This window comes from Canis lupus, chromosome 8, assembly GCF_011100685.1.
Source record: "Canis lupus familiaris isolate Mischka breed German Shepherd chromosome 8, alternate assembly UU_Cfam_GSD_1.0, whole genome shotgun sequence".
Taxonomy (NCBI): Eukaryota; Metazoa; Chordata; class Mammalia; order Carnivora; family Canidae; genus Canis; species Canis lupus.
Window position 1 is genome coordinate 10,315,935 of NC_049229.1, and position 17,272 is coordinate 10,333,206.

The window sequence follows — 17,272 nt, forward strand, 5'->3', positions numbered from 1 at the left end:
ATGACATGGAAAACCTTACAGAATCACTAATAAAAATAACTTTAAAAGCCTCCAACAATATAGCATTGTATGAAATTTGTATGCAAAATCAAAGGCTTTCATATACACAAATTCTCAACTGAAAGATACAATGGAAGAAAAAATCTCATTTAGAATAACAATGCAAAAAACTACTTTAAAATATACCCAATATGAAGTATTTGAAACCTAAGTGAGGAAAACTAAAATTCCTCTTGAAAAACACAAACATAAAATTATACAGATGGAAAGACATCCCATGTTCTTGGTTAGAATGTCTCAATATCATTAAGATGTCACCTCTCTCTACATAATTTATAAATTTAATGGATCCTAATTTTAAAAATACAAAAATACCAACAAGCCTTTTCTTCTCTGGAACTAGACAAGTTGACACGAAAATTGACATGGAAAAATCAACATGCAAAAAGAAAACACTGAAAAAAGAAACATTATGAAAGAAAATTCGCTTCTATAATTAAAATAAATAGACAGATTAGTGTGCTAGGATGTAAAGTCCAGAAGTAGATTCAATGACACATAGAAATCTAGTATATAATAAAAGTGACATATTAAATCACTCAGGCAGAGATGGACTTTGCAGGAAATATTGCTGTTACACTGAATAGCCACTCGGAAAAAAAAGATAAAATTAGATCCATTCCTCACACCATACACAAGAATAAGCTCCTAATGAATCAGAAGTATAATATAAAACAATAAAGTATACTAAACAGAAAATATAGGCAAATTCCTCCAAACCTGCAGAAAAATGCTTTCTAACCATACTTAAAATCTGAGTGCAGTAAAAAAAAATTTTTTTTGACTAAGGAATAGTTTAAACCTACTGTATGACAATAAGCATAAGTCACAAGACAAATAATAGGGAAAATTTTTGCAATATATATTTTAAATAAAAGGTTGACATAGCAGGAACTTTTAAAATCAGGAAAATGTCAAAAGTTTTATAGAAAAATGGGCAAAAGAAATGAACAGATCAGGGCAGCCCCGGTGGCTCAGCGGTTTACCACTTCCCTTCAGCCCAGGGCCTGATCCTGGAGACCCGGAATCGAGTCCCACATTGGGCTCCCTGCATGGAGCCTGCTTCTCCCTCTGCCTATGTCTCTGCCTCTGTGTGTGTGTGTGTGTGTCTCTCATGAATAAATAAATAAAATCTTTAAAAGAAAAAAAAGAAATGAACAGATCATTAATTAGGAAAAAGATTATCAGTAAAGCTAAAACTCAGAAGAAGATACAATGACTTCAAGTGAAAGACAAGGAGCACCTGGTGGCTCAGTGGTTGAGCGTCTGCCTTTGGCTAGATGGGGTTCCGGAATCTAGTCCCACATTAGGCTCCTTTCAGGGAGCCTGCTTCTCCCTCTGCCTATGTCTCTGCCTCTCTGTGTGTATCTCATGAATAAATAAATTAATTTTTTTTAAAGTGAAGGACAGGATGAGCATCTTGATACTTTGGAGTCTAATTACTCTCCAACTAGACAAAGAACATCTGTCTTCTTCCACACGGTAGTTAGGCTTTACCCTTCTTTCTGTTTTGTTTGTTTTAGGTTCTGCAGTTGATTAATTTCATGGCTACGACTGATATATTTGCAAAAAATTATAGTGGATATTTGAACTCAGCAAGTTCTCTTTAATTTTCTGCAGTTCTTATAAAATCTTCGGGAAGAAAACAATAATTAGACTGGCACTTCTGTGAATGCTCAATGCAATAAAAACTAAAAGGTTTGCTAGAGTGAGGCCCATAAGGGAAGCAAATTGAACTAGCTGGTACCAAGTGTTAGGCCACAGGGCTCAGTTCTAAAAGTCAGGTCTGAGCCACAGAATCCCTCTGGGTTCCATTTCAGAATCACAGGTCAGGAATTCAAGGATCATTTATTTATCAGTACCATTTCTCAGTTTGCTGGCAGTATCAAGATTTTAATAAATGAGTCCAAAAGTTCTTCAAACAAAGTTCCTGGGCTAATGTATCTGAATGGTTCTGTCCCACAGCAACTAACAATTGCTAAATATTCAAAACAACCTAAATCCATTAAGCAAATATTTTTCCTTTATAGAAGTACAGGTATACATACACATAAACATGTTATGGATAATGGCCTAGACAGTTACACGTTCATTGTTATAAAATGTAATTTTATTTACAGGGAGTTTACTCTGGAATGTGTTCTGCAGGCTTTACATACTTCCAATTTAATCCACAAAAACTCTGCTAGGTAAGAATTATGTTTCCTCATTTTACAGTCAAGTCAATCCTAAGAGAACATACGACTTGCTCAAGTTCATATGGATAATAAACAGTAGATCTAAAGTCCTTACCCACTCCTCTGGGATACCTGTTCAAACTGAAGAAAACGTGAACCAACATAAAGCAGCTGTCAAGTCATCAGAATATGGTAGGAAAGTACTGCACTTTTTCTGCCAGTCATACTTGCATGGCCCGTGGAGGCCACATTCAGGTTTGGAATGCAGAGACGTACTTCCACTGCGACACTTGCTCCCATAAGCCACCCATGTTCAGCCTTGGGCAGTGTGAACGAAGGCTTGAGACTCAGAAAAGAGAGTAGATATCAAAAACCAGTGACGATAGGTGTATATTTTGGAAAAGTCATCCAAGAGATTCTGATACCTTGGGGCCCCAACCCAAAGTTGAGAGTCATCAAACAAGGAAGGTTAGAAGAGTTAAAAGACTTTATTTCACCCAGTTTCTGTAATACTGCATTTAGCTTCTAACAAGGCAGTTGAGCATTGGCTCAGTTGCTGAAACTTCTGTCACTTGGGTCCAAACTGTATTTTATCTGCCTGATATTCCCAAACATCCATGGCTTATGTTTAGCCTTATTTCCCAGTTTCAGAGCCTTATTTCCCAGTTTCAGAGCCGATGCAGTTTTATTCTATGTACTTCTTTTTTGGCCATTTCATTCCATTATAGGCTTATTTTCATGCCATCACCTTTCCATGGAAGAAAACTACATATATACATACACAAGTATGTGCACACACAAATACATACACATATTTATACATGTATGTATCTATACATAATTCTTGATACACTCAAAAGAATATATATAGTGTGTATGTTAACTTTAAGCAAAATAAGATAAAGAACACTGTATGACTATCTAAAAAACAGAAAATTGCCTTATAGCCCTTGCCTTATAGCCTTATAGTGGAGTGTGCCCTCTTCTTTTTTTTTTTTAAGATTTTATTTATTTATTCTTTATTTTTTACCATTTTTTAATTTATTTTTTATTGGTGTTCAATTTGCCAACATATAGAATAAAACCCAGTGCTCATCCCATCAAGTGCCCCCCTCAGTGCCCATCACCCAGTCACCCCCACCCCACCCCCAACTCCCCTTCCCCCACCCCTAGTTCGTTTCCCAGAGTTAGGAGTCTCTCATGTTCTGTCTCCCTCCCTATTTCCCACTCATTTTCTCTCCTTTCCCCTTTATTCCCTTTCACTATTTTTTATATTCCCCAAATGAATGAAACCATATAATGTTTGTCCTTCTCCGATTGACTTATTTCACTCAGCATAATACCCTCCAGTTCCATCCACTGTCGAAGCAAATGGTGGGTATTTGTCGTTTCTAATGGCTGAGGAATATTCCATTGTATACATAGACCACAGCTTCTTTATCCATTCTTCTTTCGATGGACACCGAGGCTCCATAAGAGACACACAGAGAGAGGCAGAGACACAGGCAGAGGGAGAAGCAGGCTCCATGGAGGGAGCCCAACGTGGGACTCCATCTCCCAAGATCATGCTCTGAGCGGAAGGCAGACGCTCAGTCACTGAGCCACCCAGGCACCCCTAATTGTTTGAAATTTTAAAATGCAATAAATGGGCTTAACAGCAGATTTGACACAGCCATAATCACCACAGCAGAGGGAGAAAAAGAATTAGAATAGTGAGAAGGTGGTAGGCACTATTTAAAGAAATATAGGCTTTAAGTTTTCCTGAGTCAACCTCTTTCACAGATCCCAGAAACAAACTGTTTCAAAAAGAACAAAAAGGCCAAATACTTTTAAAGCTGTTAAAGAGTTCAACTTGCAGTTCATATCTTCCCATGAAGAAAACTCCAGGTGTAGATTATTTTAGAGGCAAATGTTGCCAAATTTTCAAGAAATAAACTTACACAAATTCTTTTAAAGAGTAGGAAATTCATTCTAGGAGCCACCGTTGCCTTGATAGCAAATCCAGGCCAGGTCAATACGCAAAGGGAAATTACAGGTCAATCTTGTTGACATAGGTACGGATTGAAACCATCATTCAATAATGAACACCCACAGCTGAAGGAAATGGCTAACATTAGTAAAAACAAGGCACAGGATTTACCAGCATTGAAATCAGGAAGCACTGCCAGGTATCTTCTGTGAATTTCTGCTTAAAAGGAGAGGGCACAGGAATAAATAAATAAAATCTTTAAAATAAATAAATTTTAAATAATTATGTTTTCCATTTCTTATTTTCAAATCTACCTATTCATTCATTTTTTTTCTTATGGCTCTGCTTCTCTTTCCTGTGTTAATGTATTTTATTTTGTCCTCCATCTTTTTATTTTTGTTTTTTTTAAGTTTTTACTTTAATTCCAGTTAGCTAACATACAGTGTGATATTAGTCTTAGGTGTATAATATAGTGATTCAACACTTTCTTACAACACCCGGGTTCATCACAAGTGTACTCCTTAATCCTCATCAGCTATTTCACCCAAACTTTCACCCACCTCCCTTCTGGTAACCATCAGATTGTTCTCTAGAGTTAAGAGATTCGTTTCTTGGTTGGCCTCTCTCTCCCCCGCCCCCACCCCGTATGCTTGTTCTGTTTCTTAAATTCCTCATATGAGTGAGATCATACCGTATTTGTTTCTCTATTTCGCTTAGCATAATACACTCTATTTCCATCCACATCATTGCAAATGGCAACATTTCATTCTTTTTATGGCTGAGTAATATTGCATTGTATATATGTGTGTTTACTACTTATTGTTTATCCATTCATCAGTCAGTGGACACTTGGGCTATTTCCATAATCTGGTTATTGTAGATAATGCTGCTATAAACATCAGGTGCATATATCCCTTCAAATCTGTATTTTTGTATCCTTTGGATAAATACCTTGTAGTGCAACTGCTGAATCACAGGGTAGTTTATTTTTAACTTTTTGAGAAACCTCCATACTGTTTTCCAGAGTGGCTGCACCAGTTTGCATTCCCACCAACAGTGCGTGAGGGTTACTCTCTCTCCATATCCTCACCAGCACCTGTTGTTTCTTGTGTCGTTGATTTTACCTATTCATTCTTGATAGTCTTTTGTTGTTCATTAATCTTTGCAACTGTATCCATTATGTCTTTAAATATTTTTAACACAGCTGCCTATATTCTGTAACTGACAAATTGCCAACAACTTAAGTCTATGGGAATCCAAATCTGCTGTTTTTCTGTTCTCATTCATAATGGCTTCCTTTCCAATGTGCAGAATGATTTTGATTGTGACATAATTGCTTAATCTGCAAACTGAATTGTTGAAGATTTCCTCCAGAAACATTGGCTTCTGCTTCTGCTCACTTTGGGCATCCCAGGTTCAATTTCCTCAACTGGCCTCCAGGCCAAGGCCCAGCGTCTTGGTAGCAGTGTGGCTGTTGACATCTACTTTCAGGTAAAATCTACCTCATGCTTCCATTGCCCTCTGATGTACTGGTTGTTGTATTTGTGAGAAGGGGGTCCTTGGAGTCCTCCATTGTCTCTTATGAAACCAGAGATGCCTCAAATAGCATGTCCTAGAGAGCCACACTAGCAGAAGCAGAGATCTCATTGTGGTGGCTTGTGCTATGTTAACTTGATTTAGCTGAAACTGTTTTCCCCAATCCTCTCCTTCTGTGGTTGTGGGGTTGAGTTGACCAGTAGAAACGTGAATGAGGTTTAAAAGGCAGAAGTGAAGCAATGGTCATTATTCTTTTAAAGACACAGTGACGGAAATATGCAAAGGTACCTTATAGAGTCAAGCTTGTCCTTGCCCTCCTCTGTTCTACATCCAATTCTTCCCTTCTATTGATGCTGTCGACCCACACCTATGACCAGACACATCCGTGGTAGCCAGCTTGCACAGACCTACCTATGCGGTTCCTCCTCACTGGACACACTTGGTTTCTCTAATATCTGGCTGGTGACCCTTCTCCAATGATCTGACTCTCTGCCTGGACCTTCCTTCCCCAGCTCCTTCTCAATTACATAATATATAACTCCTATAAAAATCCCTTATCCCAGGACACATGGGTGACTCAGTGGTTGAGGTCTGCCTTTGGCTCAGGTTGTGATCCTGGGCTGCTGGGATCGAATCCCATGTTGGGCTCCCTGCAGCAGCCTGCTTCTCCCTCTGCCTATGTCTCTGCCTCAATCTGTGTATCTCTCATGAATAAATAAATAAAATCTTTAAAAAAAAATCCCTTATCCCATAGCACTCATACTGTCTCTCCTCTTCTGACTGAACCCTAATATACTCCCATGGCTTTTTAATTTTGCTTAATGAATCATTTAAAAAAAAAGAGACCAGAATGTCTATATGAAGCTTTCATTCAACCAAAAACCTTTACTGTACCCCCTGCCAAATGCTAGGCACCGTTCCAATCTTGAAGAACATTAAAAAGAAATTGCTTTCAGGGAAAAAAAATTCCTAAGAGTCAAAATGTTATGAGATAAATTAATTGACAGAACTCTGCACACACCCAGCTGGGTTTGGCAGAGAAGCTTTTCAAATGAAGTAACCCTTGAGTAGAGTCTTTTAAAAAGTCTCTCAAACTTGAGAAATGTAGAACCTCTTTCTTAAAAAGATTTAATCTGTTTGTGAGTTGTGTATTACAATCCTTCACCACTTTTCTCTGTTGTAACCCAAAATATCCTGTGCTGTGGCAGTCTGTGCTAAATTTCATTTGCAAGTGGTGATTTAGTTTTATCAAAACAATACCAATTGTCATATAAAATTAATGTTTAAAAAATAAAGTCATTAATTCAGAATTAACTGGTTTTATAGTTCTTTATATTTAATGTGTAAATGTTTTGGTTTTATAAGACTAATAATAAATTTATGTCTAATTTTTTATATATACATATTAAAATAACATTATCATATAATTAATTCAAGTCAGCACCATATGCTGTAAAAAAATTTTTATTTTCCTTTAGAGGAAATCTACATTGCTCAGGCTTAAGAAACATGAGAAGTCATGCTTCACTACTCTCCCTCACTATCCTAACCCTCCTCCCTCAAGAGACAAATAATCAGTAATTCATGCTGTTTGAACATCCTGAACATTTCTTTTCTTTATGTTTGTTATCTCTACCTGAGACGAGTCCCTTCAATAGTCTGTCATCACAGGATCTATAGGATCAGACACAAGTTCCTTCATATGAGGTCTCTGCACTGTGTTCTGATCTTCACTTGGTACAAGTGTGTCATTATACATCACCTGCTGCTGTTCTTTTCTCATATGCGCATGTGTATGCGCATTCTTATAAGTGTATGACCCCTGGGGTGCCAGGGTGGCTCAGTCAGTTAAGCAAGCTGACTCTTGATCTCAGCTCAGGTCTTGATCTCAGGGTTATGTGTTTAGGTCCAAAGTTGGGTTCCGCACCGGGTATGGAGCCTACTTTATAAATAAATAAATAAATAAATAAATAAATAAATAAATAAATAAATTTAAATATACAGATGTAAAAAAATAGATGCATGACCCTAACACAACCATCATGAACACAAATGTGTACATGGGCACTGAAATATGATAGTAGAACTAAGGTGTATAAAGGAATCAGCCTAATGATATAGAATATGTTTATATTACATTTGTTAAAACTATCATTGAAATAAAAAACAACAAAAAAAATTCTCACAGATAACTCCTAAATAATCCCCTCTCCCCTGCTGAGTAGATGCATAGTGCAGTAGCTCTCAACTACATCCATGAATAAGGAGTTCTCAGTTAAAAATTAAAGCTTTAATAGCCAATAAAACTGCCTACTAAGGCAATTATTAAGGATGATTCAACCCAAAATTAAGAGAATTAACTCAAGAAACTGTATAGGTAAAGATGAGGTATTATTAAAACAGGATGAAATGTATTAATTTTACAGTCTTGACAATAATTATCAGGAGTTCTAATAACTCAGACAATACATTCAAATAGTCTGCCTTTCCCCATTTTCTTCCAGAATTCTTCAACTTATTAGCCTAACTAATTGCTTCAGAATACCATTGTTGTTCCCACCTGCTGCTAATAGAAATAACTCCTGCAGAACTATGAACATTTAGGTGACTTGCTTCCTTAAAGGAAAATGCTAAATGTCTTGGTGGTTTGATAATTTTGGATTGAAGTTGCTGACCTAGATAGATTCATTCATTCACCTATTTGTCAAATATTTATCAAGCAACAAGAACATGCCAGAAACCATATGGCACTGGGGACCCAGTAGCAAACAAAGTCCCTGACTTCAGAATGTGTACATTCAATGGTGACAGGGGGCTTAATAAATAAGTAAATAGCATAAATTCCAATATAATAAGTATTGTAGAAAAAAAATAGCCGGGATAAGGAAAGCCACTGGAGGTAGCTAGTTTTCATAGTTAATCCCAGATATATTCAGATAAATAGGGAGCTCTTCCTCTTTGCATCCAGGAGTCTATATTAAAGATTTCTGACTCCCCCTCCTAACTTCCATCCAGATGTTAAGAGTCTGAGGCTCAGGCTGAGCATCTGACCTATTTGTTCCTCTTTATACCACATGGGAATGGTTAACAATGCCACTCCCCCTGCTTGTGCTCATACTCTTTTTCTTTCTCAAATAAATAAAATCATTAAAAAAAATAATTTGTAACTGTGTAGCGATGGATGTTACCTAGACTTATTGTGGTGATTATTTTGAAATATATACATATATGGAATCATTTTATTGTATACTGTAAACTATTATGTTTTATGTCAATTATAGCTCAATAAAAAATACATAAAATAAAAAGCTCCTGACTATGAGGTCCCAATCAATACTGGTTGAGATTTGGAGATTCAGCCTGAAGGATTAGCTAAAAGAAGTCTGAGTGTTATGAGATATTCAGGTCTAACATCTCTGACCCTGGCAACTCAAGGTCTTTCCAGGACACCGACAAACTCCCATGGTGTAGTAGATACCATGTGGCCAACATAAATTCCTAAAATTCTTGTAGTGGAATGTTCCCAGGTTCTAGCAGTTCATAAACTGTTGAGTTCCTCTGACTTATAGTACTACACTTCCTCGAAACCCTTATTAAGAATAGGGGCTGGGGTATCCAACTGGCTCAGTCAGTAGAACATACGGCTCTTGATCTCGGGGTCATGAGTCTGAGCCCCACATTGAGCATAGAGCTTACTTTAAAAAAGAAAAAGGAGGGGCGCCTGGGTGGTTCAGTCAGTTAGGCATCTGCCTTCAGCTCAGGTCATGATCCCAGGATCCTGGGATCGAGCCCCACATCAGGCTTCCTGCTCAGCAGGGAGTCTGCTTCTCCCTCTGCCCTTCACCTCCCTCATGCTCTCTCTATCTCTCTCTCTCAAATAAATAAATAAAACCTTTAAAAATAATAATAATAAAGAAAAATAAAAAGGAGTAGTGGCTAAACTCAAAGGCTAATTAAGAAATCTAATAAGAGGGCAGCCCGGGTGGCTCAGCGGTTAAGCACTGCCTTCAGCCCAGGGCCTGATCCTGGAGACCCGGGATCAAATCCCACATTGGGCTCCCTCCATGGAGCATGCTTCTCCCTCTGCCTGTCTCTGTCTCTGTCTCTGTCTCTCTCTCTCTCTCTCATTAATAAATAAAATCTTAAAAAAGAAAAAAAAGAAATCTAATAAGACTGGGACTAATAGTTAAGAAACTTATATCTGAAATAGAGTTTCTCAAAGTGTAATCTCCAAACCAGCAACATCAGCATTTTCTGAGAATTTGTTAAAAATGCAAATTATAAGGCCCTGTCCCCCACACACTGAGTCAGAAATTATGGGACAAGGCCCAGCAACTGGTATTTAGCAAGACTTCCAGATAATTCTGATGCATATTAAAGTTTAAGAACCACTGATCAGAGGTACCCTAAGATGAAATCATCAATATTATGAAGAAGCAGCCTAGGAGTAAACAATCTGTTCAGACAACACACCTAAAACTTCCAAGAACATGGCAAGCTGATGGAGAAAGTAAATCATTAGACTCTTCTTTGTTTGTTTGTTTGTTTGTTTCTTTTCTAAGAATTGGGTGCCAGTAACATATGGAACCAGTTAAGTCCTCTGGTCTAAGTAGCTGGCCAGAATTTGGATCCAGATCTGGACAGAAGGCAGAGGCGTTTGCAGAGGCCAGAGAAGCAATCATAAGAAGAAGAAAAAAGTTCCAGAACACGAGCAGATTTTAATATTTTATGGTAGAATTGGCCATTCTCATGCTCCACCCCATACCATGCCACACTGAAAACATACCCATCTGCTTTAAGCTCAGTCCCACCCTGCCCATAAATTATTTTTTTGCCCCCCAAATATGGCACACATTTAAAAAGACGTCACTGCAGTTTATGGATCTGTGTGTGTGTGTGGGGGGGGTTTGCAAATGCAAGGGCCATTAATTGTATTCACATCTGTGGCCTTCCCCATTCTAGAACACTTTAGGCTTTCAGTAATGCATTCTGTATTGAATGCCAAGGAAGAAAGCCTCCTTTTGTCCCTCTTTATGTAGTGATTTCCATAAGCTCTCAGACTCTAGCAGCACATGAAATTTGGTCCCTTAGTATTTTGTTGATAAAAATAGGAAAGGGGTGCCTAGCTGACTCAGTGGGTGGAACATGTGACTCTTGATCTCAGGGTTGTGAGTTGGAACCCCATGTTGGGCAAAGACATTACTTGAAAGAAAGAGAAAGAAAGAGAGAGAGAGAAGAAAGAGTATCCTCTAAGATAAACATCATTACTAACTAAAAGAGAATGGGGGAAAAAAAGAGAGAATAGATGTTGCACTTGGTAGAGAAATTTAGATCTTATAATCAAATATACCTATAGCTCCAGTTTCAGAACCCTGGACTTAGCTATGAGAAAAGTCCCTTTCTTGGCTAATTTCAAAGGTTAATGAAGGTTAGTACAGCCTCAGGCATCTATGAATTCAAATGGCAGGCAAATGGTAAAGACAGTGAAGTGCACCTTTGGTACCCCAGGCCCGCTTCCCCCTGTCTCTCTGTAACCCTCTGTCACCTCCAGGTAAACCTTCTTCACCACCCACATCCAATCAGTCAAATTACTCCACCTTCACAATGTCTCTCACCCATCACTTTGACCCAAATATCTAAGGTTGTGTAAAAACAGCATTGTCAGATTTCATAAATGTGCAATGATGACTCAAACTGAAAAGAGACATTTTGTCTCAAGGGAAACAGAGCTTGTCAAAGAAATTCGTATTAAAATCAGATAGCCCTCAAATTATAGGTTAGAGAGCTTTATTTTTAGAGATAAGTTTTAGGCTTTGTACTATTTCTCAAAAACTAAATTTAAATAAGTGACCCTTCATTTTAAAAACCAGGAATAGTATTTTACTGTTATGAATCCATTAAAATTTATATTTGTCAATAATTAAGATAATTTCTGGGTATTGGAGAATTTTAGTTTTTAGACTCTGTTCTCCTTACACTTGAAATTGAATAGCACTTCACTGTTTTGCCCTGTAAAAACACTTCATTCTTTGGGATGCCTGAAGTAAATCAATAAACATGTCTTTTATGTTCATATACCAGTCACTTAATAGTTGGTAAAACTGAATGCACTGCCTTCGTGCCACCTTCAGTAAAGTCAATATCCTCCTTGTCGCTCTCAACATTGCCTAAATAGATATTTTTGAATAGGCTGCTGCTAAGAGTCAAGTTCCCAAGTATTCTTTGAACTTTCCTCTTCCTTCATCTCTACTTTTTTTTTTCCTCTTTGTGTTTCTCCCTGACAACAAAAGGTCTAAGGAAAATAAGCCAAGGGTGAAAATATTTACAGGCTGTGATTCAGAGAGTTTCCATCTGGGACATCTACTTGAAGGAAAGTGTGAGATTCAGGACTTTTCATTTACTAGCATTCTCCCTTGTACCGGGTATGGGAGGTCTCCTTGGTGTTCTCTTCTTTATCACCTTGCTGGTGGCCAGTCACACTGCTCTGTGTAGCAACCTCCAGGCCACCCCAGGAGGAAGAGAATGATCAGCTTATGAGGACAGGCAGGAACAACATGCCCCAATAGTCCTGCCAGGAAAAGCAGACCACAGCACAACCCGCTTTGGCTCTCCCCTTTCCCTCTGAATTACACCATCAGATAATATTTACAGGGAAGGAGTAAAGCCCCTCTGATGGAACTCAGTTGATGTACCTTGTCCTAGAAGGGGAAACACTTACACTGAGACCCAGTGAGAGTCAGGCCTCCCCTCAGGGGGCACCCCAGCCTAGAGGGAGGATGTACAGGGAATAGCCAGTGCTCTGCGTTTTTAGTAACTGGTAGCTTTCCATCAGACCACAGGAGGCTCTCGCAAAGCACCCAGGGGGGTTCAACCCAGGATGCTGGGAAAGTAACATTACAATTCAGCAGTTAAAAGGGACATCAGCGTAACTTTGGGGAAGGAAAGACTCCTTTATAGAAAAAAGAGAGGAAGCTACAAAGACAACAAGAAGGAAACAAAAGACTAGGAGGAAAAGTTCTGCAGACCTGGCAGGAAAACTATAAAACTTAGAACTATAGAAGAATAGAAAAAGTAAACCATATACAAGATAAGAGATAGCTCTGACTTCTTAAAAGAGAAGGCTAAAAAGTGGATGAGTGTTTTAAGTCGTTGAGAACCATTTTATAACTCATTCAAAAAGCAAGAAGGCAAGGGTAAACAATGAAAGGGTTAGAGGGTTACATAGGGAAAAGAACCTACTGACAGCACGGGTTGATGAACAACAAAATGAGTTATAGAGTAGTTGTGGAATTTAATTATTTAGAAAAACATAAAAAGTGAATTCTAAAAATCTGCATCATCTAGCACCTACCATTCCCCTAGCACTTTATAGTTACTGCCCTGGCTACTTTGTAAGGCTGTTACAATTAAATAATACACCTGGACCACACTGATATTGAGCACTTTTGTTTCTTTCCATTCAGTCAGGTTTATTGAATGAATGCTCCCCGTTCTCAACTATTTTAAAAATGGCATCTAGTCTAACCCCCAGGACAATCCTGTGAGGTTAGGAGGAAACATAACGGTGTTTATCTTTTATCCTAAGGCCCATGGAAGCCAAAGGTGTAGTTCTAGGTCACAGAGGTAGCCACTAAGACGGTGTGAAGCATAAACTCCCTGTAAAAGCATTTTTGAAAGATTTTAGTGCTAGTTCCCACTTCGAGAAATTCATTCACAATATGCTCTATTATAATAACGGTGGGGAGAAAAAGAAACAGAAGAACTCCTTGATCTAGTTCATTTACTTGGAAGAATGAGTACATCCTGTGACATCTTCCTAACGTTGGAGAATCTGGGGCACTTGTTATATTTGGGAATATTTGTCCAAGCGTTTTTGTATAACCACTCTCAACCAACAGTGCTAATAAACTAAAATATACTGTGTTGCATTCATTGCCCTGAAACAAAAAGCTGCCTTTTCAACATGACAGTTAACTGCAATGAATGTTTTCTGAATAAATATTTTTGGTTTCCTAAGTCACACAGTCAGCTTTCATATTATGCATCAAAAACAATCTTCCAAGTTTAAAAAAAATCACAACTATTTTGTAAATAAAATGTTAAGCCAACATGAACCTGAGAATCTCTCAAGGATAGACTTAAAAGCAAGGATAGACTAACAATTGATTGTAAATGCATCTGTTATAATTAATAAAGATAATGTCAATGATGGAAATGAAATTTCTTAAACAATAATTAACATCTAGATGATTCAGTTTTTGATTATTTGGGTTGCAAGGTAATGGGAAAGAGCCAAGAAAACCACTGTTAAATAACTATCCAACTACAACAATAGCGCTGAATAAAAATGCAGGAAGAGAAAAGGAAGCAGATGGTGGAGAGAAGGAACGGGCAGGGCTATGGACCAGACATTTAGATTCATTTATTCTACATTAGTTTGCCCAGTAGATAATTTCAATGCAGTCGAAACTGACTCACAAAGAAATTAAGTGACTTGTCCAATATCATAAGTAAAAGTAGAAGCTAAGATTTGATTCCAGACATCTCAAGATTCCAAAGCTTAAATGCCCAGAGTTCATGGGTCTGCACATACTCACCTCTCCCTGCTTACCTCTCTCCCTCGTTGCTCCCACACCCCAGCTTCAGTTACTTCAACAGGACAGATTCTTTCCTCCGCCACAACTACTAACCTGCCTTTTCTTTTGCTTAAGAAACTCTTGTTCCCACTCTATCTTGCTGGTGCTTTCTCAGCATAAAGAGTCACTTCCTCACAAGGTGGTACCCCAATCCAAAATGCGATTCCCCTGGTATATGTCTTTGTAGTACTCAAGTCTATCCCATTTCATTCATCATGTTTTGTAATTATGTATCTGATGCTACCCTCCCCACTAAACTGCAAGCTTTATCAGTGCAGTGATCACATCTGCGTGCTCTTTATTCTCTACCCAGGAACTAGCACTGGGCCCAACACACAGAACGCAGTCAATAAATATTTCTGAGTGAATGAGAAAGTGAGACATGGGAATTGTCCAAAATTATCCATTATCTAAGATGCCCCCAGTTCTAGACTATCCAATACCATTAAGCTAGCCAAGAGCATTTAGAATTTATGGTGGTAGAAGACTTCTTGAGACTGCTGCTGGTGCACCACCAGCTAAAAGGGAATGTTAGCAATGAGAAAAGAGACTGTTGCCCACTTTATCAAAAACGCACTAATCAAAACACACGGGAGAAAGCCCTGGAAACTTTATGGACCTGAAGCCCCTCACCATGCTGGGAAATCAGCATTGTCTGGGGGATTGACAGTCACTCACTGGGCCAAGAAACCGCGGCTTTTCCACATTAGTGTCATAGGCATCATAGTGTGTCTGTTCTGGGTGACCACCAGACAGTCTGATTAAACTACGTGTCTAGTCTCATTACCAACTCTTCAACATTAATTACTACAAACAAATCCAGCCTTACTCTTTTTGAGTTTTATACTCAAAGGCACAGCCTGTCCCTCCAATGATGTTCCTGATCTTTATTCTGGGTTTCACTTACAACAAAATTGGCCTGGGTAACTTCCCGTGGATGAAAAACTAATGCATCCTAGTTAAATAAGGATTGAAGAACCAGTCAAAATACCTTAGTTTTCATTCAGTTCTGTTACCGCCTAATGCACTTGGATGCCAAATAATTTTAACCCCCCACTTAATTATCTTAACTTTTCCATCTATAAAATTATAATCATCACTCTGACAGACTTATAGCTAGTCTGAGGGCCTGTAAGATTCTCAGAGACACCAGGATAACTGACCCTTGCTCTGACTCTGCAACTCTGAGACCAGAAAGATCCTAGACCAGACTGTGCTAGCCTAGGGAGAATAAATAAGTTAAAAGAAGGTGTGGTGCTTGCTTCAGCAGCACATATACTAAAATTGGAATAATTCAGAGATTAGCATGGCCCCTGTGCAAGGATGACATCGAAATTTTGCAAAATGTTCCACATTTTTAAAACTGGGAAGAAAAAAAAGAAGGTATGTTGATGCTTCTTTTATACCAGTCTCTATGGTCATTTTTGTGTAATATCAAGATTGATGATCTGATCATAAGGATCCAGCCGGGCTTGGAAGAAGGAGGGGGTTGCCTATTCTTCAGTGACACTTCCTCCAAGTCCCAATGTGTACCTCACTCATTCAGACTTAATCAAATACAATGATATTGAAGCCCTTTCTGGAAGACTCAGAGGCTTACACACTGCGTCTGTCATTGGAGAATATTGTTTAACTTTTTTATTGTGCAGCACTTTCTTCTACCTGCATTGGTTAGATACACCTTGACTCATTTCCTAGGTAGTCGTTGTGACTGGCCTCTGTATCCGTCAGCACCTACAGTTGATATTTGTCAAAAGGGTAGGCTCAAATATGCTTTGGAAATAGAGAAGGTATTTCACAAATACAAGTGATTGCTGCCAACTGTCTACAAAGATGAATTTTTATCTTGTTTCTTTTCTATAATAAATAGATATCATATGGTATTTGCAATAGGCTTAATTCAGATTCTACTGCTGCTTAGAGGTTTTGTGTCTTTAGAGAAATCACACTCTCTCAGAGCCTGAGTATCTTCATCCGAAAAGTGGAAACTCCATAATATTATTACCTATCTCATAAGGTTGTCATGAGGGCAAAAGACACTGGAAGTACGTAGTGCTGTGCCAATACACTGATGGTGAGGATATTTTAATGTGAAGTCAGTAACCCAAAATTTGAGAGAAGTAAATGAATTTAAAGGCTCTACATCAGAATAATTTATGCTGAAAACAACAGAAAATTGAACTCAAACTGCCTTAAATAGTAATGGGAATTCATTGGCACCTGTACCTAAAAGTCCATAGGAAATGTAAGCCTCAAGCATTACTCACATAAGTTCTGGCTAGACTTCTCTAAAGCTCTACTGACTATGCCTTATTCCATACGTTGCCTCTCCCTCAGGCTGGCATCCCCCACCATTGCAAGATGCCTGCCAGCAGCTATCAGGGCAACATACTTTCCCCTTAAAATCCAGGGAAGAGAGAACATGACATCTCACAATGAACAAGAATCTCAGCTTTGGAGACCCTTGAACTAGCCATTGTGGAGAGGTGAATGCCACCTGGTGTGTAAAACTGAGGAGACTCAGTAGAGTTGTTATACGGGGAGAAAGGTGATATGAATGTCACACAGACAACCACAATTGTAGTAACACAATAAATGCTCAGTGGGTGACAATGCATTCCAAAGTTGTTGTTGTTTTAAGGAAATAAAATAACTGAAAAAACGTTGAATTCTGAGGTTTCTAGGATCCTAATGAGTCAGATGGCAGGGAGAAGGAGGATAGAAGTAGCTGGCAAGGACTCTGCACAACAGAAATCCCAATGTGTAAGCTTGCTCAGGAGGAAGCCTACTGTCCCCTAGGGGCACCCAGAGCTGAGCACCACTGGCTTAAGGACAATTTTCTTTCTTTCTTTCTTTTTCTTTTTCTTTTTCTTTTTCTTTTTCTTTTCTTTTCT

General features: G+C 38.4%; 1 long non-coding RNA gene and 1 other non-coding gene across 2 annotated transcripts in view; one reads left to right on the plus strand and one right to left on the minus strand.

Annotated features, from left to right (window-relative positions):
* Window positions 1-17,272, minus strand: part of LOC119876486 — an 82,483-nt gene that overhangs the window by 49,151 nt on the left and 16,060 nt on the right. The gene's annotated exons all lie outside the window — the stretch shown is intronic.
* LOC119873035 lies at window positions 15,633-15,737 on the plus strand. Its single transcript, XR_005363840.1, has one exon. It is a non-coding gene; the product is annotated as a U6 spliceosomal RNA (small nuclear RNA).